The sequence below is a fragment of the Leopardus geoffroyi genome, chromosome C1, assembly GCF_018350155.1.
Source record: "Leopardus geoffroyi isolate Oge1 chromosome C1, O.geoffroyi_Oge1_pat1.0, whole genome shotgun sequence".
Lineage (NCBI taxonomy): Eukaryota > Metazoa > Chordata > Mammalia > Carnivora > Felidae > Leopardus > Leopardus geoffroyi.
The window spans coordinates 7,164,842-7,187,101 of NC_059328.1; the positions used below are offsets into that span (position 1 = coordinate 7,164,842).

Below are 22,260 nucleotides of genomic sequence, written 5' to 3' on the forward strand. Positions count from 1 at the left end.
TTTTTGGTGAGGGCATAAAATTGTAGTTGCAAGAATCATTTTTAAATTTTTTTTAAGTTTATTTATTTATTTTGAAAGAGCAAATGGGATGGGGTAGAGAGAGAGAGAGAGAGAGATGGAGAGAGAGAATCCCAAGCAGGCTCCATGCTGCCAGCGCAGAGCCCGATATGGGGCTCGAACTCACGAATTGTGAGATCATGACCTGAGCCGAAATCAAGAGTTGGACGCTTGATCGACTGAGCCATCCAGGCGCCCCAAGAATCATTTTTTATAAAAACCAAATCTAATTAAAACAGTCCTACTCTCGGGGCACCTGGGTGGCGCAGTCGGTTAAGCGTCTGACTTCAGCCAGGTCACGATCTCGCGGTCCGTGAGTTCGAGCCCCGCGTCGGGCTCTGGGCTGACGGCTCAGAGCCTGGAGCCTGTTTCCGATTCTGTGTCTCCCTCTCTCTCTGCCCCTCCCCTGTTCATGCTCTGTCTCTCTCCCAAAAATAAATAAACGTTGAAAAAAAAAAAAACAAAAAACAAAACAGTCCTACTCTCAGGATGTTTCTCTGCTGTATAACGCTGGCAGACTCAGGCTCCTGGTCCTAATAGTTTCTCCTGGGGCCAGTTTCACAATCATGTCATAGATCTGATGCTGATCTTTAGTAGCTGTGCTAGAATTCATACTGTTTGGGTGAGACAGAGCCCCAAGCCCAAGGAAAACAGTGTCTGGGCCTAAAAGGAAGGTGGAAAAGAGCAAAGTGGTGGAGAAAACTTGGAGGCTAAAGTTACATAAGAAAAGTAATAGCTGTTTACTGTGTGTCAGGTGGACACTTGTTATTCGTCCAATAAATATTTACTGAGCACTGTCTGTATTAGGCATTGTTACTGGGGAGGCGGCAGGATATGGTTCATCAAGTCTCTTCCCTCTTGGAGCTAACTTCCTGCTTGGGGGAGACAGACTGTAGACTGATAAAAAGATACCGATTCAGGTGGTATGTTACATTACCCCTTTATCTCTGATGACTCTTGCGAGGTAAGTAATATTTATGTCATCACCTTCTTCCAAATGGGGAAGCCAAGGCTGAGAGAGGTAACACGGCTACAAAGGGGTACGGCGAGTATCGTGACCAGAGCCAGCCACGGGAGAGCTCATCGCGTAGAAGACTTCATGAAGATGGGGCCACAGAGTAGCATTTCCATCATCCACTGCTTGGTTCTTCGTTTTACTCTCAAGTGGAATGTTTATTTAAAAAAAAATTGTTCTGGGGCGCCCGGGTGGCTCAGTCGGTTGAGCATCCGACTTCGGCTCAGGTCATGATCTCATAGTTCGTGAGTTCGAGCCCCGCGTCGGGCTCTGTGCTGACAGCTCAGAGCCTGGAGCCTACTTCAGAGTCTGTGTCTCCTCTCTCTCTGTCCCTCCCCTGCTCATGCTCTGTGTCTCTCTGTCTCTCAATAATAAATAAACGTTAAAAAAAAAAATTGTTCTAATGGCAATTTTTGATGAAGAGTCCAGAATAAGGCTTTATTCCTATGAGCTATTATCCTAATTTGAGCTAATAATATTAATATTTTCAGCATTACAGGTGACTCAGGAAAGTAATTTTGGTAATCAGGCAGGTTATGCCTTTGGTTCTCAGCCCGCCTACTTAATGTTTTCCATATTATTGATCAGGCAGAAAATATTGCTATTAATGATTGTTGCAGTTTAGAAAACTTGTAATGGAAATTATATAATCACCGGATTACATTAGAGAATTAGAAGGGCCACAACCTTTTCTTCCTTCTAAGAAAATACAGTTTACGGTCTGTTTCTGATAGCTATTTCTTTGGTTCTGTTGCAGCCAAGGTGGCAGGAGATCTTGTGTATTTTGTGTATTTTGCTAGTAATTGCTGGGACTTGGCCTTCACAAGAATTTTGTGCTTTATTTTTGAGAGCTTTCTTCAACCAGGTGGAGGAAGTGAGGTAACTTGCCTCGTCCGCCTTCCTTTCTCAGGGAGAGGAAGCGTGGCCGGCGGTATGCCGGTGAAGAGAGGCGCGGGAGTACAGGGAGGACTGTCAGAAGCATGTAGGGCGACCCTGAAACGGTCCCATCCAAACCAGGACTCTTCTGAGAAGGAGAATTAGACAGGAGCCCCCAGAGTTCCTCTGCCCTATGTGACACTTTGGGGCTGGTGAGAAGCATTTGGGCCAAAGCACTATTTGCTTCACAAAGGTTTTGACGTGCGGGTTGGTCCCGGACCTGGTCATACTATCCTTTGGAGAAGAGAGGTGCTACAGCAGTTAGGCGCTTTGTGCTTGGAGTCAACATCGTTTGAGCTGGGTGAGTAATGTGGGAAGGGAGGCAGATGACTGGAAAACTGAGGTTTGCAGAGGACACGGTGCTCCCGTACTCTTCTCTTTCCACCATGCCCTGCGTGTCCTGTGACAGTTGTCAGCTGACTGGGGGGCTTGGTCCTTCATTGGTCAGCCTGGGCAAGGGGATCTGGGCCGTCAGATCCACATGTGTCAGCACTTACGGGACACACTGGCAGGAAAATGACCAGTGGCCTGTTCGTCTCTTCTGATGTCTCCCTTTCGTGCTTTGCTATTAGAGGTAGGATTAGAGTTCTGTCAATTCTACAATTAAATCTACTTTAGGTTCATTGTATTAAGAGGCAAAAATCAAAAGGAAAATCGGAAACAGAAGGTAAAAACAAAATCTTTGTTCAGAATCTCACCATCCAAGGGTACTTTTTTCTTCTAGGTTAGGGTTTATTTTTTTCCAATTAGTTAATTGGCACACAGAGCGAGTGGGGTAGGGGCACAGAGAGTGGGGAGAATGAGAGCGAGAGCGAGAGAGAGGGAGAGAGAGAGAGAGAATCCCAGGCAGGCTCCATGCTGTCAGCACACAGCCCGACATGGGGCTTGAACGCACGAACCGTGAGATCGTGACCTGAGCCAAAAATTAAGAGTTCGGTGCTTAACCAACTGAGCCACCCAGGCACCCCTAAGCTAAATCTTCTAATGTGATTTTTTTTTTCCTCTTAGGATCACAGGTTTGTAGGACTTGAAAAGCTTTTAGAAATCTTTGTAGTCTACCTTCTTCATTTAAATTGATTTTTTTTCTGACTATAAATTCAGCAGCATAAATTTGCTGAATTCTGTATGATTCTTTGTAAGAAGACTTCTAGAATCAAGAATTAAGGGAAGAGAAAGGGGCGCCTGGGTGGCGCAGTCGGTTAAGCGTCCGACTTCAGCCAGGTCACGATCTCGCGGTCCGTGAGTTCGAGCCCCGCATCGGGCTCTGGGCTGATGGCTCAGAGCCTGGAGCCTGTTTCCGATTCTGTGTCTCCCTCTCTCTCTGCCCCTCCCCCGTTCATGTTCTGTCTCTCTCTGTCCCAAAAATAAATAAACGTTGAAAAAAAAAAAAAAAAAGGGAAGAGAAAGACTTACCTATAATCCTGTTATCCAGAGGTAATCATTGTTAATTTTTTGGCCTATTACTTCATGGACTTCTGTTATTTTCTCTGTGTTTTGTTTTTTTTTTTTAACGTTTATTTATTTTTGAGACAGAGAGAGACAGAGCATGAACGGGGGAGGGTCAGAGAGAGGGAGACACAGAATCTGAAGCAGGCTCCAGGCTCCGAGCTGTCAGCACAGAGCCCGACGCGGGGCTCGAACTCACGGACCGTGAGATCATGACCTGAGCCGAAGTCGGCTGCTCAACCGACTGAGCCACCCAGGCGCCCCTGTGTGTTTTTAAAACACAGAATTCAGCTGAGTAAATTTAAAGATCAAGTTGGCTCTATTCAATGAATCATGAATAGGGTAACACCCCATCTAGCAGATGGAAAGGAGTTCCCAAGAGCCGAACCCAATGGGAGACTTTTCTGGGCAGAAGGGGGTTAAGGAACAAAGCCAGAGTGGAGTACCTCGTCTTTCCTTGGGAGCCAGAGGGGTCTGTCAGGCAGATCATCACCTCACTAGGGCTGTCAGGAAATTCCAGATTTACTGCTTTAAGATCACGTTTCTGGGAGAGGTTGAAACTGATGTCAGGTGAGGCATTAAGTCTTGGTTTGCTGTGGTGGGGCTTGGCACAAGTGACTCCAACTCCTGTTGTCTTTTTTTTTTTTTTTTTTTTTTTTAACTGCGTGTGTTTATATTTGCGTGGCCCCTGGGTGGCTCACTTGGTTAAGCATCTGGCTCTTGATTTCTCCTCCGGTCACGATCTCACGGTTTGTGAGATCGAGCCCGGCGTCGGGCTCTGTGCTGACAGTGCGGAGCCTGCTTGGGATTCTCTCTCTCTCTGTCCCTCCCCTGCTCATGTATGCACGGGGAGGGGCACGCACAGACATACTCTCTCTCTCCAAATAAATAGACATTAAGAAAATAAATAAACTGCGTGTGTTTGACATACGCTATTGTCCCTTACTCCTGTTTCTCTGCTTTTCCTGAAGCCCTGCCTCCCTGAGCATTACAAGCTGTCCGTCTTTCAGGACTCAGCTGATGTGTCACCTTCCCCTAGAACCTTTTCCTCAACACCCCATGTTCCTGCGGCCCCCACTCTGGTTTGGCTTTGCTTCTGTTCTCATCATATTGAGTTAGAGCAATCTGCTTTTGTGTCTGTTTCCCCTGCTAGATTGACAGCAGAGAATAAGTCACATTCATTTTTAATTTCCAAAGCCCATTTATTTCTGCCTGAAACATTGGGGCTTGGTTAAAGTTTGTGGAATCGATGAATAAATCATTAGAATCCTATTGTATGCAGTTTTATATATTGCATTTTAACTTAACATGGCATTATAAGCATTTTCTTGTATGCTTAGAAATTAAAACATCATTTTTAATGGCTACAGGGTTTTCCATCATTAGATGTACTGATTGTTTCCCTAAATGTAGAAAATTCAGGTAGTTCTCCGTTCGTTCGTTCTTTTTTTTTTTTTTTTAATTTTTTTTTTTAACGTTTATTTATTTTTGAGACAGAGAGAGACAGAGCATGAACGGGGGAGGGTCAGAGAGAGGGAGACACAGATTCTGAAACAGGCTCCAGGCTCTGAGCTGAGCTGTCAGCACAGAGCCCGATGCGGGGCTCGAACTCACGGACCGCGAGATCACAACCTGAGCCGAAGTCGGCCGCTTAACCGACTGAGCCACCCAGGTGCCCCTCATTCGTTCTTTTTTAAAAAATGTTTATTTATTTTTGAGACAGAGGCAGAGTGCGAGTGGGGGAGGGGCAGAGAGACAGGGAGATACAGAATCCAAAGGAGGCTCCAGGCTCTGAGCTGTCAGCACAGAGCCCGACGTGGGGCTCAAACCCACGAACCGTGAGATCATGACCTGAGCCAAAGTTGGACGCTTAACTGACTGAGCCACCCAGGCATCCCTCTTTCTTTTCTTTTTTTCTTTTCTTTTCTTTCTTTCTTTTCTTTTCTTTTCTTTCTTTCTTTCTTTCTTTCTTTCTTTCTTTCTTTCTTTCTTTCTTATGTTTTATTTATTTTGGAGAGAGAGGGAGGGAGCACAAGCTGGGGAGGGGCAGAGAGAGAGGGAGGCAGAGGATCCAAAGTAGGCTCTGCACTGTCAGCTCAGAGCTTGATGCAGGGCTTGAACTCATGAATCGTGAGATCGTGACATGAGCCAAAGTTGGATGCTTAACCACTTGAGCTACCCAGACACCCCAGTTTTGTTTTGTTTTTTTTTAATTTTTGTAACGTTTATTTTTGAGAGAGAGAGACAGAGTGTGAATGGGGGAGGGGCAGAGAAAGGGAGACACAGAAGTAGGCTCTAGGCTCTGAGCTGTCAGCACAGGGGCCAATGCGGGGCTTGAACCCACGAACCACAAGATCATGACCTGAGCTGAAATCAGACACTTAACCAACTGAGCCATCCAGGCTCCCCGCCAGTTTTTTATTTTATTTATTTATTTTTTTGTTTAATGTAAACTCTACTCGCAACATGGAGCTCAAACTCACAACCCTGGGATCAAGAGTCGTATTCTCTACTGACTGAGCCAGCCAGGCAGCCCTCTTTTCCAAATTATACATGATTTTGTGATGAAGTTTTGTACGTGAATCTTTATCTCATTTTCTGATCATTTCCCTAAGATTTCCGGAAGCAGAATTACTGGATCAAAGGATGTGATCATCTTGAAGGAGTTTTCTGGAATATAGCCAGATTGCTTTCTAGAAGAGGGGTAGGGCTCCTACCTCAGTGTCCAGGGTGCTGGGTCGGGGTTTGGAGGGCTAGCTTTTTTGCTGTCACCTTTTTGTGATCCAGTGTCATTTTCTGAAGGTACAGAGGCGCTGACATAGTGCGGCACATTTGGGGGGGCTCCATCTGAGTTTTGGGTCGGATTAGGGTAAGAAATAGGCTGTGAGGAAATAAAAAATAATCGGAAGGAAAATGGAATGTAAGTGGGCACAGGTGTTGGTGTACTATTTTTCTTCGTATGTTAATTATACCACAGAATGATTGACTTTGATCTTTCACTTCCCCTCTTTTTCTTTTTTTAAAGTATTTACTAATCTTTTCTAATGCAGTACTTAACATGACAAGCTACCATTCTGGGGGGCCTGTCCTTGAAAAGCATTGTTTTTTTGGCTTTTTGGTTTTTTTGGCGTGCCAGAAACACTCATAATGATAGCAATAGTAGCTAATGTCTTCAACACCTAGGATGTGCTAAACGCTTTCCGTGGGTGATGGTTGTTTAACCCTATAAAGTGAAGGTATGGTCACTGTTCTCATTTTATCTGGAGACAAGGAAGGTGATACTCAGTCACTTGCCCGGGGTCACAGAGCTATTGCTTGATGTAGGTTCAGCGCTCCCTACCTGCCTGACCATGTCCAGAAAACAGGAGTCTGGCTTAAGGAAGGAAGGAAGGAAGTCTTGAGCAGCTAGAGGTGTCTAGGAAGATACAAGGTGTGTGTCTTTGCCCTTCCACTGCCCTCCAGACTGTTCTGCTGCCCTCCAGGGCTGTTAGAAGAACCCACCCCCCAACCCCCACGTGGCTGAAGGGACAGCCCCTCCTCATTCCCTGCGGGCGACGTCATTGTCTTCTGCTTTACAAGAGAAACGGTTGTGGTCAGGCACTTCTGGCCTCTCACCTTTCTCTCCCTAGTTCATTCTCACGGAAATCTTCCTAATAAAAACAGTAATTGTGGTCTTGGTAGAGGGGAAATGTTTATGGGGTGCTGACCCCTGTTCTCAGTGCTTGATTTGTATCTCTGCTCTGTAGGGCACCGTCTCCCTCTCCCTCCGTGCTCTGTCCTGTCCTGTCTTGCCCTGTGCCTGGCTTTCTTGGTAATCATTTCCATCTTTGGCCTTCCTTCTCTACTCCCTTTTGATGCGGAAGATCTCCAGTCCACACCGGTGGCAAAAACAGCAAGATGCCACCTCTGGTCCTGCTTTCCCCTCTAGCTGTCACTTGATCCCTGTCGTCCCCTTTCACAGACCAGACGCTTAGGAGAGTGGATCTCCTTCCACCCCCTCATTTTTAGTGGCCTCCCTCCTTGTGCTTTTTTGGGAGGCTTTTCTCTTCACTGCTGCATCCAAACTACTCATGCTAAGATTGCCAGATGCTGGGGCACTTTTCTGAACATGTTGGTTAACTTGTCTTCGGCTTTTGACCCTCGCTATCACTCTATTTCGGAAAGTGTTATCCTTTGGATGCCATGGGTATATTGCTTCCTTGCTTCCCTTCTTACTTTTCCTGTCACCACTGCAGGCTGCTCTTTCCTGATACACCTTAAATGATGTTTTTCAGGATTCTGGTCTTTTTTTTTTTTTCTTTTAATGTTTATTTATTTATTTTTGAGAGAGAGCACATGAGTGTGCATGCATGAGCAAGAGAGGGGTAGAGAGAGAAGGAGACAGAATCCTAAACAGGTTTTGTGCTGTCAGCGCAGAGCCCTATGCAGGGCTCGAACCCATGAGCCGTGAGATCATGACCTGTGCCAAAGTCAGACACTTAACCGTCTGAGCCACTCAGGCATCTCAGGATTCTGTTCTTGATTTTCCTTTCGTTTCCCACCTTCCAGGTGCATTTATTGAATGAATGAATGAATGAATGAATGAATGGATGGATAAATGAATGAATATCATGTTCGGGGGCAGTCCTTTTATTTATTCTCCAGTTACTTATTTAGCACCTCCTGTGGGCCATGCTTCATTCAGAAGTACTCAGGAGATGGATGTGAACTAGAAAGCAAAGTTCTGCCCTCTTGGCATCTGTAGTTATCTACCAGGTACATACTGATGACTCTCACATCCCCTTGCCGGTCACATCTCCTGCTTGAGATCTATCCCCAAATCTCTACCCCAGCATGGTAGACAGTGGGAACATGGCTTCTCAACCTGCGGCAGCTTATACACATGGCTCTGCTTTGGAGTGTCATTGGCAAGCCACTAAAACTCACCGTGACACAGTTCTTATCAAGACTTCTGTTGGGAACACATTTCTACGGGGGATTTCGTGAAGGATGCTCAGCCCGTGCGTGCCGTGAGAGAGTCGCTTTTCATCTGAATCAGGGACCTCTTTGAAAAGCTTATGAAAACTGGACACCCTCCTGACCCTCAGGTTTTGAACCCCTGCCCTCGGTACTCTAAAATTTGTCTTTGAATCAGGTCACATCAGCCAAGGTGATGTGTGGATCTCCTCATTTGGGCTGCTCTAAAATTGCTTTCTCTGACTTGTACTTTGGCATTAAACCTCTGCAGATATAGACATGTGATATGTACATATTGTGTTGATATACACGTGTGATGCATACTCACTTCACTTCTGGCTTTATCTTATTTTTTTGTGTCATTTTACGTCTGTCCTAATTTCCTTATCGATGTGACTCTAAGTTAAATTAAAAATATGATTTATGGTGTTTTTCGCTAATGCCTTCCAACCCTTGCTAGAACAGGGAAATGGAAACTATTTCCATAAATAAGTAGATAGATAGATAGATATATACATACATACGTACCAGGCCTACAGGGCAGCTGCCTGTAGGGCGTTCTGTGTGGGTGTTCTTAGGGGCACCTCATCCCACGGTGTAGTCGAAACACACCTTTTCTTCTCAAAACCTCCTTCTTTCAGAGTCTCTGTTTTAGGGACCGTGCCCTCTGCTTAGGCCTGAGATCTAGACTCCACCCTTCCTCACATCTCACTTCCGAATAATGACGCAAGTTCTCTTGATTATACACCTTGTCCCTGGACCTGTCCCTTCCACAGTCCATTCTCCACATAGTGGCTAGAGTGATTTGTTTTATTTTTTTTTATTTAAAAAAAAATTTTTTTTTTCAACGTTTATTTATTTTTGGAACAGAGAGAGACAGAGCATGAACGGGGGAGGGGCAGAGAGAGAGGGAGACACAGGATCGGAAACAGGCTCCAGGCTCTGAGCCATCAGCCCAGAGCCCGACGCGGGGCTTGAACTCACGGACGGCGAGATCGTGACCTGGCTGAAGTCGGACGCTTAACCGACTGCGCCACCCAGGCGCCCCTAGAGTGATTTGTTTTAAAAGACAGATCCGGGGCACCTGTGTGGGTCAGTCGGTTGAGCGTCAGTCTTCGGCTCAGGTCATGATCTCACGGCTCATGAGTTCTAGCCCCACGTCGGGCTCTGTGCTGACAGCTCAGAGCCTGGAGCCAGCTTCGGATTCTGTGTCTCCCTCTCTCTCTGCCCCCTAACCCACTCGCATTCTGTCTCTGTCTCTCTCAAAAATAAATAAACATTAAAAAAATTTTTTTTCAAAGACAGATCCAACCCAGTTATTCCCCTGCTTACATCCTTCAAAATCTCTTCCTTTCCTTCTAGAAAAAGATCGGTCTTAGGAGGGTATTCAGAGCTTATCAGGAGCTTGTCTCAGCCTGTCTTTCCTGCCCTGTGTCTTGCCGTGGCCGTCCACCCTCATCCCTTAAACGACTCAGAATTCCCTAACACACTGTGCGTTCTCACGAAGCCCCCTGCCTTTGTGAGTGCTCCTCTGTCCCCTCACCTGGCTCACTCCTACCTGTCTTCTCTGTCCCCTCACCTGGCTCACTCCTACCTGTCTGGAAGAAGAAACTCCAGGCAGATGACTTGCATTGCATTTGAATTTGTATGTTGCACAGTTTTCAAAATTGCTGTCTGGGATGGTTTGTCTTGACAGTAATAAATATATAGCTCGTGTAAGTGAATTTGAATCTTGAAAACCTGGTGAGAAGATCGAGGCGATACTCTGTGCACTGGTTACTGAGCGTGTCTCTGGGGAGTTGAAATGGACGTAGCTACAGACATCCACACAGCAAGTGACAGAACAACTCTCCAAGCTAAAGCAGAACAGGAGATTTATTTTGAGGGTGCTGGGGTCTTCTTTCTGAACCCAAGGACAGAAAGATAGCTGGGTCACACGAAGAGACCAGAACCCAGAATCCAAATGCTGCCCGGGCTTCCTTTGTCTTGGGCTGCTACTTCCTCGCACTCCCCCCTTGTGCACACTGCCCATGACCTCCCTTGTGCTCGCTCAGCAACCCCGGATACTTCGACTCCGTGCCTGCTCTGTGCAGCTGAACACAGCTAGCGAAGACACGAACCGTGCTGGTGGATCTCATTTTTTCAACTTTTTACTCTGGAAATTTCCAAATCTGCAGAAAGGTTGATTGAGTCACCCAGATTGATCAGTTTTTGGTGTTGACTTTTTGCCCGCGTTCACCTTCTCTCGGTATGTACGTGTGTGTGTACCCACGTATGCGTACGTGCATACACGTACCTGTCGGTTTTGGCTGAACTGTTTGAAAGTATGAAGAAGAGAAAAACGGAGATGGGAAGTAGGAGGTGGTAAGGGAAGGCCTCCCCGGGAAGGCAGCGTCTGAGCAAAGACCCGAAGGAGGGGCTGCGGGGCGGTTCTCCTGGGGAGGAGTGTGCCAGGGGAGGCGCAGACAGCAGCATAGCAAGTGACCCCTACCATCAGGTGTGTGGCCAGTTAAAAAGAGACTCTCGTGTACCAGACTTGTATTCTTGTTCAGATATTCCCTGCCCCCTTCCTGGGGGAAGGTTCTGTTTCTCCACCCCAGTGGCTGTAGGGATGGCCATGTGACTTGTTTCGGCCAACGAAATGGGAGCAGAAGGGTCCCTTCTGGGCCAGTTTACCCTGCTCCTCGCTCCCTTCCTTCTGCCCTGACAATTAGTAGTGTGTCCTCTAGAGACTGCTTTGTCACCCCGGGTGCTGGAGTGACGATGATCCAGAGCAGAGCTGCCCTTTGACCTGAATGTTCTCAGGCTTTACAGACATCGTGAGGAATAATGATGGTTTCATTTCCTTCATCAGAGATTGTGTGAAAGGGGGCACGCCTGGGTGGCTCAGTCGGTTAAGCATCTGACTTCCGCTCAGTTCACGGTCTCTGTTTGTGAGTTCAGCCCCTCAGTGGGCTCTCTGCTTTCGGCACAGAACCCACTTCAGATGCTCGGTACCCCTCTCTCTGCCCCTCCCCTGCTTGCGTGTGCGCGCGCTCTCTAAAAAATAAACGTGAAAAACATTAAAACAAAAAAAATTGTGTGAAATTTATTACGCATCATTGCCATTGTCATTTGTGTATAATTTGCACTAATGATACCCCTTGTGATGTGAATATACCCAAATGGAATTACTGTGTGTGACCTTGTGCCACCAGCTTTTTTCCAACTCGATTAAAAAAAGTACCGTGGTAAAAGACACATAAAAATATCCCTCCTTTTAAGAGCAGGAGATCTCGAAGTGAATAGAAAACATGTTTGCAAAAAATAAAAAATGGAAAACGCGTTTTCTTTTAAAGATAAGCATTATTGAGCTCTCTATGTATGCACATGTGTATGTATGCGTGTCGTGTATGAGTGTGTAACCTTCCCATCAAGCAAGAACAGATACCCCAGATTGAGTTGGGGCCTGAGTTGCCCTCCTTTGTGTCTTTTTTGCTGCTGTTATGTCTTGTGCAGACCTTTTGTGCTGTATCATAATTACTGGTTTTCATCTGTCTTTCCTCAGTGGATCTGGAAATCCTTGAGGGTAGGGATTATGACTTGGATGTTATGTCATCTTACCAATAAAGGACTGAATTTGGGGGGGGGCAAGATTATGTTCAGAAAGTATTATTTTTGTTTGTTTTATTTGCTGTGCTCTCTACACTCTGGACCAGAAAATGGAAATATTCTCTATTTCAGTATACACACTCATCAAAGAGGGAGTTCATGAACACTCTAATATTGGAGTACGAATACAGTATCTGAAATTATAACATTCTACGTATCCATTCAGGTAGAATTCATAACTGATAATGAACATTACCGTGTCCTCAGGGGAATAAGGCTGCCTCTATCTACAGGTCGTTGCGACTTCAGAAGGGATTTTCTGCTGTGAAGATCCGTGGGCTGTGGTTAGAGTTGTATACTCCAGAGTTGGACTGTCTGGGCTCATATCTGTTCTTTCATTTACTGGCTGTGTGACCTTGAGCAAGTCCCTTAACCTCTGTGAGTTTGGTTTCTTCATCTGTAAAATGGGAAGACGACTGTACTGATTGCCTTGGATTCTTAACTAGATTTATAAACATGAATCCCTTAGGGGCACCTGGGTGGCGCAGTCGGTTAAGCGTCCGACTTCAGCCAGGTCACGATCTCGCTGCCCGTGAGTTCGAGCCCCGCGTCGGGCTCTGGGCTGATGGCTCGGAGACTGGAGCCTGTTTCCGATTCTGTGTCTCCCTCTCTCTCTGCCCCTCCCCCGTTCATGCTCTGTCTCTCTCTGTCCCAAAAATAAATAAACGTTGAAAAAAAAAAAAAACAAAAAACAACAAAAAAAAACATGAATCCCTTAGAATAGCATCTGGCACATGGATTAAGAGCTGGTAAGTGTTTATCATATCACTAAAAATTATTTTTTTGTCTTAGAGCCCCTAAAATGGTGAATTTTTAAAATGTAGCTGGTGAATTTTTAATCACAGAGCTGTGATGTTCAGATTTGATTGAATGCGTTACTTTGAGGTATACTGTTGGGCTTAGATCCAGGCATATTGTGAGGTTGTCATAGCGTCTTGTAAGTTTTAGACATGGCCAGCTATGAACAAAGAAAACAAAACCAACAATGATCAGAACAAGAGGTATCTCAGGGCACTTGGGTGGCTCAGTCAGTTAAGCGTCCGACTTCTGGTTTTGGCTCAGGTCATGATCCCAGGGGTGTGGGGTTGAGCCCATGTCAGGCTCCACGCTGAGAGTGGAGCCTGCTTAAGGTTCTCTCTCCCTCTGCCCCTCTCCCCCATTCTTGCTCGTTGTCTCGCTAGATAAATAAATCAAAACATTAGAAAACAAACAAACAGTGCTTTTGGGATTTATCCCCCAGCTTCCCCCCCCCCCCCCCCAATCCCACTAAAAATAAGAGGAGCAGAGTTTGGCCCATCCCGTCAGAGTCTCTGCCCCACAGTGGCCCTTGCTGTTTTGAACGGTAGCTGTTTTGAATCTATTTTTAATCAGGTCCGCGAGGGTAGGGAAAGGCATCAGGTACAACAGTTCTGGGGAAAACCCTATTTTAATGTCACTTGTGAAATGAGAACTGAGATAGTCAAGACCAGAAAAACTCTAGATATGAGGTTTCATGATCTGTATGTCTGGGTTTGAATTGTGGTTTAGGACATAAGTTGAAGAATCACAAGTTCCTTTTTTATGCTTTTGGTGTTTTCTCTTTGTGACATCTGGGAAAACAGTTCTTTGAAAAAGGACTTGTTCAACGTAAGAGAGATGATACCAGTCTTATGTGCTTAGTGTTAAAAAGAGTAAGCAAAGAGAAAAAAAGTTGAATAATATCTTGATGTGCCGAACTATTTTTAGTTTGTGTCTCATATGTTGTGATGCGCTGTTTGTGATAAAAGTGAGGTCACATCTCTTAATAGTCAAGTTAATTAGATAAGCCTTTATGCCTTCGATTGCTCAAAGCCGTCTCTTGGGAGTCTCCTGTCTGGATATTCCCAGGGTTCTCGGGCTGCTAAACAGTTTATTTTTTTAGTTATTATTTTATGATGATTATTTTTTAATATAATTTATTGTCAAATTGGCTAACATACAGTGCGTAAAGCGTGCTCTTGCGTTTTGGGGTAGATTCCCATGGTTCATCGCTTACATGCAGCACCCCAGTGCTCATCCCAACAAGTGCCGTCCTCAGTGCCCATCACCCATGTAAGCCCCCACCTTCGTAGAAAGTGGTCAGCCCCTCGAAGGGCACTGTCCCCCGTTGAGTCCCCTGCAGACAGCCCCGAGCGCTGGCCCTTTCATGGCCGTTTCTCCTCTTTCTAGTAGGTCTTGAAGATGGGGGAGGTGAGGGCAGGTTTTATCCTCACCTCCTACCAGTTCGTGTCGTGCACGGACCTGCCTGTGTCCCTTACTGCGCTTCTCTGTCTTCATTAATGGCCCACAGTATAATTCACAAAGTCCTGATTCTCCTTTTTCTTTTCTTCTTTTTTTCCTAAACCTGTGTTTGTGGAGTGTTGGGGGTAGGGATCGGGGAACATCAGCCCAGTGGAAATCTTTCTTGGAAAACTTCCTTCCAGCCTTATTGCAGTGAGTCAGGACATTTATTCTGTGTTTGTTTCACCGAGGAGAACGTTTGAATTTCACATCTCAGGCTGAACCTGGCACCAGATATAAAAGTGGCTTTGCTTTTTTTCCAAAAGCAGTGTGTGTGCTTTTTCAAAATAATGGTAATATTAATTCCTAAATAGTAAATTTTATGCACTGTGCATTTTCTAGTATTTTTTCATTCATTCTCTCATTACTTTGGCAAATATTTAAGGAGCACCTACCATGTGCTGGGTCCTCTTGTAAAAACAACTGAGAAAAGTCCTGTCTTAATTTAAAAGCCCTTAAAAGTCTAAGGGCTTAGAGTTGGGGAATGGTTGGGGAATGGTGAATGGTGAATAAGCAATACATAAATAGCATCACATGTGTCGGAGGTCAGATAAGAGCCATGGAGAAAAATGAAGTAGAAAACGGGGAGTGGGTGGTGGTTTTCTCATAACTCTGTGTGGAGGCTACTCTTTCCACACCCATTGTACAGATGTGGAAACTGAAGCACAGAGAGGGTAAGTGACTTACCTTGATCCTACCTTGGTAGTAAGTAGTAAAGGTTGAACTTGAATTTGAAGTCAAGCATGGGCTTCCAAGTTAGCTACCTCTAACGTAACTCCACTCAACTTCAACCAGATCTCCCCAAACACTGATTTCCCTGAGAATTTAAAGTCTTCTTTTACCAGGCCCTCTGTTGCATTGGTGTGTACAGATAAACACACTTTAAAAATTAAAATGCTACTTTAATTTCAGTATCAGTGAATACAGGTTTTAACTTTAATTACAATTTATTTAATTACTCTTTCATACAAAATTTAAAAAACTTCATAGCATCCACACAGAGAATGTAGCATTTTAGGCCTTGAAGGATAAGTAGGATTAGTTTTTTAAAAATTACATCCTGGGGACGCCTGGGTGGCTCAGTTGGTTAAGCGTCTGACTTTGGCTCAGGTCGTGATCTCACGGTTCGTGGGTTCGAGCCCCGCGTTGGGCTCTGGGCTGACAGCTCAGAGGCTGGAGCCTGCTTCGGATTCTATGTCTGCCTCTCTCTCTCTGCCCCTCTCTCCCTCTCAAAAGTAAACATTAATTTTTTTTTTTTTTAAATTCCATTGTGCTTGGGGCGCCTGGGTGGCGCAGTTGGTCAAGCATCCTACTCTTGGTTTCCGCTCAGGTCGTGATCTCACGGTTTGGGAGTTTGGGCCCCACATTGGGCTCTGTACTGACAGTGAGGAGCTTGCTTAGGATTCTCTGTCTCTCTCTCTTTTCCTCTCTCTCCCTCCCTCTCTCTCTCTCTGCCCCTCCCGTGCTCACACTCTGTCAAAATAAATAAACTTGGAAAAAAAACACCTTGAAATTACATTATGTTTAAAACATATAAGAGACTGTATTTGACGTTTAAAAGTTGATGAAGAACATGATGAAATACCCATGAACTTGCTACCCATATTGAATGTGTACAGCAGTGAATTTTCACACAGTGGACACAGCTGTGAATATAGTGTCCGTTTGAAAGCAAAGACCAGCACTACTACTGAGAAGCTTGCTCACGCCTCTGTTTTTTCTTGTTTTGGAACTTGTTACAAATGGAATCACGCGGTCGATGCTTTTTTACATCTGGCTTCTGCTCCGTATTGTTTGTGAGAATCTTCCAGACCGTTGCATAGGGCACAAGCTCATGCATTTGATTCCTGCATGGATGCCCGTATGGGAATATAGCACACCTCACTCATTCGTGTTCACGTTTACCTGTATCACCCCATTTAGTTGTAGCAACTACCTGGGAAAGCTGTTTCGGGCTGAGTTTATTCTGCCTGTTTTCTAGCTGACGAGAAGGTGACTCTGGAGAGTTAAGTGTGTTATCCAACATGACAGCAAGCACGGCCAATCCGTGGTGGCACCAAAATGCAGGTTTCCTGACGGATCTCGCTTCTCCTGCACCACATTTCCTACCGTGTCGTGCAAGTAATGCCACTGGGGTCCGCAGCCCGTCTGTCTCCATGAACTTTCATCCTTCCTTCCCTTCCTCGGCAGAGTGGATTCCATGGACCTTCACCGTAATCGCCCCCTCCCCTTTCCTACTTATGCTCTTTTTTTTCACAGTAAAAAGTTTCAGAAATCGGCACTTTTTTTTTTTTAATTTTATCTTTTATTTTTTAAAAACTTACATCCAAGTTAGCATATAGTGCAACAGTGATTTCAGGAGTGGATTCCTTAGTGCCCCTTAGCCATTTAGCCCATCCCGCCCCCACCCCCCCCACGACCCCTCCAGCGACCCCCGGTTTGTTCTCCATATTTATGAGTCTCTTCTGTTTTGTCCCCCTCCCTGTTTTTATATTATTTTTGTTTCCCTTCCCTTATGTTCATCTGTTTTGTCTCTTAAGGTCCTCATGTGAGTGAAGTCATATGATTTTTGTCTTTCTCTGACTGATTTCACTTAGCATAATACCCCCTAGTTCCATCCAGGTAGTTGAAATGGCAAGATTTCATTCTTTTTGATTGCCAAGTAATACTCCATTGTGTATATACACACCACATTTTCTTTATCCCTTCATCCGTCGATGGACATTTGGGCTCTTTCCATACTTTGGCTATTGTCAATAGTGCTGCTATAAACATGGGGGTGCATGTGTCCCTTCGAAACAGCGCACCTGTATCCCGTGGATAAATGCCTAGTAGTGCAATTGCTGGGTCGTAGGGTAGTTCTCTTTTTAGTTTTTTGAGGAACCTCCATGCTGTTTTCCAGAGTGGCTGCACCAGCTTGCATTCCCACAGAAATCAGTACTTCTAGTCTCCTGTTCTTTTAATTTTTTTTAATGTTTATTTATTTTTGAGAGAGAGAGAGAGCACGCATGCATGCGAGTGGTGGAGGGGGCAGAGAGAGAGGGAGACACAGAATCCGACACAGGCTCCAGGCTCTGAGCTGTCAGCCCAGAGCCCGACACGGGCTCAAACTCAAAAACCGCGAGACCACGACCTGAGCCAAAGTTGGAGGCCCAACTGACTGATCCACCCAGGCGCCCTTAGTCTCCCATTCTTTGTCAGCCCCACTGCAGTCAAGCTTTCATCCCCCCCAATCCATCAAAATAGGGTCTGATGAGGCCCTCAGTTACCACCTCATCACCAATTCCAGTGGTCAGTTCTCAGTCTTCATGTTGCTCGGCCTATAAATAGAGTGATTCCTCTTGAAATTCTCTGAGTGGGTTTTAGGAAGCCAGTGAACCTTCTTCTGGAGAGCCCAGAGGCTTCTTGACACTACTTTCAGGGTCCTTTAGTGGCGTCACCTCCTCTCCCCCTCTCAGTTGTGTCCAAGGCCTCCATCCTCAGACTTTGTCTCTGTCTGCACACCTGCCTAGGTGATCTCATCCCAGCTCGTGGCTTTATGTGCCATCTCTAACCTGTGCTCTGCCCTGCACATCAGATCGTATATTTTAATTTAATTTATTTTTTAAAAAAATGTTTATTTATTTTAAGACAGAGAGAGAGAGAGAGAGAGAGAGAGAATGTGTGAGCTGGGGAGGGGCAGAGAGAGAGGGAGAGAGATAGCCAAGCAGGCTCCATGCTGCCAGCGCAGAACCAGACGAGGGTCTCGATCTCACAAACCATGAGATTATGACCTGAGTCGAAATCAAGAGTTGGACATTTTTAACCCAGGCACCCCAGGTCATATATTTTAATTTTAATTGCTGTTTATTTAATTCCTAGTTTATACTCCATTAAAAAAATCGTAGAATTCACACAAAGACGAGTCCATCTGTGCGTTTGATAATCACACGTCTAAAACAATTTGCGTCTCCTCCCTCCCTCCCTCCCTCCGTGTTTCGTACCTCAGTCTTGGTCTCAGGCCCAGGACTTTGGTGTCAGCCCTACTTCCTTTGGTTCTTTCCTGTTTGCCTCCATTCCATCAGCTGGATCCACCTGCAAATCCATCCCAGCTGACCACTCCCCACGATCTTCACAGCCACGCATCCGAGTTCAGGTCACAGCATCCTCCTAAGTAGCCTCTGCCTGCTCCCTTTCTCCCCTACAGCCGATTCTCTGTAGCAGCCAAAATAATAATTGTCAATTGTAAGTCGAATCATGTCACTTTTCTGATCAGAACCCCCTGGTGGCTTCCCAGGGCCAGTGCTTTCACCGTGGCTTATGAGGCCCCTCCCTTCATGCCTCTGAACTCATCGTCTGCTGTTTCCCTCTGGCTCGTTCTGCTCCAGCCCCACAAGTCTTGCTGACCTTCAGCATGAGCCACTCACAAGCCCCCCATACTTCCCAGACACCCACCTGGTTCGCTTCCTCTCTTCCTTCGTGCTTGCAGAAGCCCCGTTTACCAGAGAGGCTTTTCCACCCACCTTATCTAAGAATCGCGGCGCCCTCTCCCCAGCGTGCCCTGCTATCCCCCCCCCCCCCCCCGTGCTTAATTTTTCTCTCAGGGTGCTTGTAACCACCTGGCATCCTTTTTGTCCATTTGGCTGTTCTTTTGGTCTTTGCTAGAATCTGAGTGCCGTGACAGCAGGGGCTGTTGAGTTTACTGTGGTGCTTGATGAGCATTTGTTCAATGAGTGGATATCTGAAGAGGACCTGATATCAAGTCTGAAACACCGTCTGGCCTTTGAATATTCAGTTAAACATTCTTCTGTGTGGCTTTTATACTTCACCTGTCTTGATTGCGTGTATTACTCTTTCCCGTTGTTGAATACGTACAGGGCTGTTATGAGCCTGGCCCTACGCTCAGTGCTGGAGATACGCCAGTGAACAAGATAGATGTGGTTTTCTCAACGGAGCTTCCGTTCTACTAGGGAAACAGATAATAAGCGAGACAGTAAGTAAGAAATAGATCATGTGACGGCAGACCATGTGGAGTGCCTGAAGCATGCGATTGGAGGGCTGCGGTGTCCATGAGCTTGGAGGGGAGGAGAGTGCTAGCTAAAGCCATCAGGGAAGTCCCGTAGGAGGAGGTGACATTTAAGCTGAGAATGGAAGGCAGAGAAAGAACCAGCCATGCCAAGAATTAGAAAAATTGCTTCTAGGCTTAAGCAATTGCAAGTGGCTGAAGGCAAGCTAGAGCTTAGGATGTCTTAGGAACCGTCCGAGGGCTGGTGTGGCTATTGCCCGGAGTGGCATACCGTCACCTGGAGAGGCAGACGTTGGCTCTGTAGAACACAGTGAGGACTCGGTTTTTGCTCCAAGTGCAGTGGGAAGCCATTGAATGGTTTGAGCAGCAGAGTGTGGTTTGTGTTTTTAAAGGATTCCTGTGATTGCTGTGTGAATAGATTGCAGGAGAAAGTTGGAGAGCATGCCTTCTTATCACTTAGCATTTGATTCTATACTTAAGAGTTTTTAAATCGCCCCGGCTCTTGGCAACCGCCATTCTACTTTCTGTCTCTATGAATTTGACTCCTCTAGACACCTTATACAAGTGGACTCCTACAGTCTTTGTCTTTTTGCGTCTGGCTTATTTCACTGAGCATAATGTCCTCAAGGTTCATCTGTGTTGTAGCACGTGTCAGAATGTCTTTCCTTTTTTTTTTTTTTTTTAATTTAAAAAATTTTTAAATTTCTTTTTGAGACAGAGAGAGACAGAGCATGAGCAGGGGAGGGGCAGAGAGAGAGGGAGACACAGAATCCGAAGCAGGCCCCAGGCTCAGAGCTGTCAGCACAGAGCCCGACGCGGGGCTCGAACTCATGGACTGAGATCATGACCTGAGCCGAAGTCGGACGCCCAACCGACTGAGCCACCCAGGTGCCCCTCGAATGTCCTTCCTTTCTAAGGCTGAATAATATTCCACTGTGTGGCTGTGCCACATTTTGTTTTATCCATTTATCCATTGGTGGACATTTGGGTTGCTTCCCCGTGTTAGCTCTTACAGATGACTGCTGTGAACACGGGTGAACGAATGGCTGTTTGCGTCCCTGCCTTTTGTGTGTTTCCTCGGCGTGGACTTACTGGATCGTGTGGTAATTCTGTTTGTAATGTTTTGAGAAACCACCAAACTGTTTAAAATGGTGCCTGACCGTGTCACCACCATTGCAGAGGGCTCCATTTCCTCCACATCGTCACTAACACTTGTTACTTTATGGTTTTTCGATGGTAGCCGTTTTCATGGGCGTGAAGTGTGACCTCCTTGCGCTTTGAGTTGCCTTTCAGAAATCTAAAGCTTTGAAAGTGTTCGAAGAAAGGAATACGGAGCCTTCGCTTTTACCGGGCCAGAGTGGATGCAGATAGGTTGATGAGGACCTCTTGCAGAGGTCCTGGGGAGAGAGGGTGGTGGCCTGAATAGGGTGGTGGCAGAGCAGCTGAAAGGAGAGTGTGTGCCGAGGGTGCAGCGAGGAAGCAGGGAGCCCAGATCCAGGGGCTCCGGCTTGAGTAATTGGGTCAGGAACAGGTTGCGGTGGGAATTTCTGGTTCGCTTTGCCCCACCCTCCACCCCGGGTAAGTGTTCTTGAGAGAAAGACTTCAGTGATTTCTTTCAGAGAGTCTTTTCATCTTCATACCACGTCTCCCCTGGATGATCTGTGATGACCTTCACTGTTCTCTGTTCGGTTCAGGTCAGGGAGCCTTGAGCACCTGTTACAGACCAGGTGCCATGCTCGACTATAAGGAGATCAGGACGTATGAGAGAGAGGCAGCCTGCCGGTCAGGGGTTTGGTCTCAGGACCCCTTTACGTTCTTATAAAATGTTGAAGATCTCAAAGAGCTTTTGTTTAGGTGGGTTGTATTCTTTGATGTGTACCATAATAGAAATAAAGGGTGAGCAACTTAAAAACAGACATTAGTAAAAACAATAATGTATGTTAATAGAACTTTAAGAAAAAATTTTAGAGAGAGAGAGAGAGAGATCACGAGCAGGGGAGGGGCAGAGGAAGAGAGAGGGGCTCTGAGCTGAGGCAGGGCCTCATGATCCATGACCCTGGGATCATGACCTGATCATGGACTCTGGGATCCATGACCCTGGGATCATGGCCCTGGGATCAAGAGTCAGATGCTCAACCGACTGAGCCACCCAGGCACCCCTAAATAATGTGTTTGTAACGAAAACGACTACGTTTTCCAAAACAGTTGTAGTGAGAAGAGTGACTTTTTCAGGTCTTTTTAATGTCTGATTTACTAGAATACAGCTGAATTTTCATGTTAACTCCTTTAATTTGTTGCGACACGCCATGCCATGCAGCCTCTGGAAAACCCCGTTGGACGCTTGAGAATGAGATTGAAGAGGCAGATATCTTAGTGATACTGTAAAAATAGCTTTGGCCTCAGCGTGCTCTCTGCGAGGGTCTTGGAGACCACAAGGGATCCCCAGGCCGCTGGATTGCTGGTAAGAGCGTGGGCGCTAGAGCCGGACTGCGTGGGTTCGAATTCCAGCCCTACCACTTATGAACGAGGCAAGTATCTAACCCCTGTGCCTCAGTTTGCTCACATGTAAAATCGGCCTAAGTACCCACGAAGGCTCGTGACGAGGATTCAGTGAGTATAGATTTACAAAGTGTTGAGAACATTGCTGGGAGATAAAGTGCTGCATCAGTGTTTAATTATTTCTTCACTGTTTATTTCCAATAATTAAGACCTAATCTTTCCTTCGAGGGATTTATCCTAGTGATGTAGGTAGATGAACAACCAAACCTCAGGATTTTGTGTAAGGTCACCGAGGGATGTATTTGCAGCAGGGACACAGGAGTGGGCTTCTCGGGTTTGGGGTCAAGAACTAGGATGTTCTTGGTTGTTTGAACAATAAAAGGAGCAGCTTTCCCGC

General features: G+C 45.9%; 1 protein-coding gene and 1 non-coding gene across 10 annotated transcripts in view; both read left to right on the plus strand.

Moving 5' to 3' along the window:
* UBE4B (ubiquitination factor E4B) overlaps window positions 1-22,260 on the plus strand; it is a 126,950-nt gene that overhangs the window by 18,568 nt on the left and 86,122 nt on the right. Inside the window, exon 1 of one of the 9 annotated variants that reach the window (XM_045482097.1) lies at window positions 19,461-19,674. The exons of 7 other annotated variants lie outside the window; for them this stretch is intronic. The gene's annotated coding sequence lies outside the window, so the exon portion shown is untranslated. Of the gene's footprint in view, window positions 1-19,460; window positions 19,675-21,701; window positions 21,826-22,260 lie in introns of those variants that run through there. One more of the 9 variants, XM_045482096.1, reaches the window with a different exon arrangement.
* TRNAQ-UUG lies at window positions 15,428-15,512 on the plus strand. Its single transcript has one exon. It is a non-coding gene; the product is annotated as a tRNA-Gln (tRNA).